This window comes from Myotis davidii, unplaced genomic scaffold (assembly GCF_000327345.1).
Source record: "Myotis davidii unplaced genomic scaffold, ASM32734v1 scaffold8, whole genome shotgun sequence".
NCBI classification, from domain to species: domain Eukaryota; kingdom Metazoa; phylum Chordata; class Mammalia; order Chiroptera; family Vespertilionidae; genus Myotis; species Myotis davidii.
The window spans coordinates 1,254,833-1,257,052 of NW_006299520.1; the positions used below are offsets into that span (position 1 = coordinate 1,254,833).

At 46.5% G+C, this 2,220-nt stretch overlaps 1 pseudogene; it reads right to left on the reverse strand.

Annotated features, from left to right (window-relative positions):
* Positions 1-2,220, reverse strand: part of LOC102753643 — a 9,560-nt pseudogene that overhangs the window by 6,402 nt on the left and 938 nt on the right.

Genomic DNA, 2,220 nt, shown 5'->3' on the forward strand with positions numbered 1-2,220 from the left:
CTTATAGGGTGATAGTATTGTTATTACTAGGGGCCCAGTGCACGAATTCGGGCACCTTGAAAGGAACTGTGGGCTGTGAGGCTGCAGTAGGCACAGGGGCAGGTTTCGGCCCATCCTTCATGCCCCTGCCTGGCCCCTCCCACTGCGGCCTCTGGTCCCTGTCTTCCTGCAGCCCTGCTCCCACCGCTGCTCCCACACACTGATGGCGCTCGTCCTACTCGCACCCACTGAAGTCGCAAAGTGATTAGGGCTGGCGCCATCAGCGGGTGCAAGCAGTGCTGGCGCCATCAGTGGATGTGAGCAGCAGCTCTGCCCCAATAGCCTCTCAGGAGCAGGGATAGGTGAAGAAGCCCTCAGGGGAGATTAGGGCCATCAGCCGCCACTCGCACCTGCTGATGGTGCCATGCGATCAGGACTGGCACTGGGCACTGGCAGTGGGTGCGAGCAGTACTGGCACCGGCAGCAGGCGCAGGAACTAAGAATTTTCAGTAACCACCAGAGGCTCACGCCGATGACAGCAACTGGCACCCCCACTCACCTCCTCCACCATCCCACTGCAGCCGATGCCCGCCATGTTCTGCACATGCCCCCTGGAGGTTAGCACACATCATAGCAACCAGTTTCCTGTTGTTCCCGTTGTTCCGCTGTTCAGTCTATTTGCATATTTGCCTTTTATTATATAATAGAGCAATCTTCCTAGTGAAGGGACTGAACTGAGTCTATATACCTTATAAGGAGTAGCTCAGATTTCAAATCTCTATCTGCTTCATACCAAAATCTTAATTGAAGTATTCCCTTGATTCAACATCCCATGAGCCTATTAAAATGAAATTATTCAGCATTTGCAATGAAGCAACTTGGAATATCAATTGCTTGGGAATTGTTTTCATGCTGTCTTATATTACTAGTAACTTGGTTTATATGCCTTCCTTTAGAGCAAGAAGATATTAACCATGAACCAAGAGAATGCATTACATTTTCCTGAGTATCTTTCTTTACCCTATGTTACCATATATCACCTGATCCCAGAGGAAGTTTTGAATAACCAGGAAATAATAATTGCTGTTGTATTAGTGCAATATTCAAAACACATGTCTATAATAGCATATTTATAAAAACCTGATAGTCTAAAATTGTTATTTCTTTTTAACATTGAGCATGATATAGGTTAAGAAACATCACCATGTTTACAGAGTTTATAAGTGTTGGAGCTAGACATCAAAGCCAGGCCCTTTGACTCCAGTTCTGCACTTTTTCAAACATTCTGTGGGGACAGTGTGAATTAATAAAAAAAAGTATCTATATTGGTCTCTGCCTCAGTTCCTGTCAGAGAGCTCCTGAAATCCTTGAAATTTCCTGGGTAGTAGAAGTGTCTTTTGCTCGTTTACCCTGTATTACCATATAACACCTGATCCCAGAGAAAGTTTTGAATTTTGGGACATAATAATTGCTGTTGTATTAGTGCAATATTCAAAACACACGTCTATAATAGCATATTTATAAAAACCTGGTAGTCTAAAATTGTTACTTCTTTTTAACAATTGAGCATGATATAGGTTAAGAAACGTCGCCATGTTTACAGAGTTTATAAGTGTTGGAGCTAGACATCAAAGCCAGGCCCTTTGACTCCAGTTCTGCACTTTTTCAAACATTCTGTGGGGACAGTGTGAATTAATAAAAAAAAGTATCTATATTGGTCTCTGCCTCAGTTCCTGTCAGAGAGCTCCTGAAATCCTTGAAATTTCCTGGGTAGTAGAAGTGTCTTTTGTTCTAAGGAGGTGATATTTTTTAAGCACTTGTCTCCTTTATTGAACATCTGCAGGGGCCCCTGGGCACTGGCCAGGCAGCAGGAGGAAGGGCAGGCAGGCAGGCAGGGGGTGGGCGCAGCGAGATGGCCCTCGCACTTCCAGTTCTTGAAGAATCGCTAGCAGATGAGACTCTCACGCCCTGGTGCAGAATCTCCACCTGAGTGTTTAGCGGGCAGGGACAAAGTCCTCGGCCACTTGGAGGGCTGCCTGCTGCTCCTTCTCATTAGCTTTCTGCCTCTTCCAGATGTAGATCTTGCCACAGAGCCCATTGTCCAGCACAAAACAGTCATCAGGTATCAGCAACTCATGGCAAAGGCGCTGGAGTCAGCCGCCTGGGCCAGGTTCGTCTGTCCTGTGGCATCAGAGACCTTCTACAGAGCGCAGCGTGGGCATTAGTCTGGCCAGGGGTGAG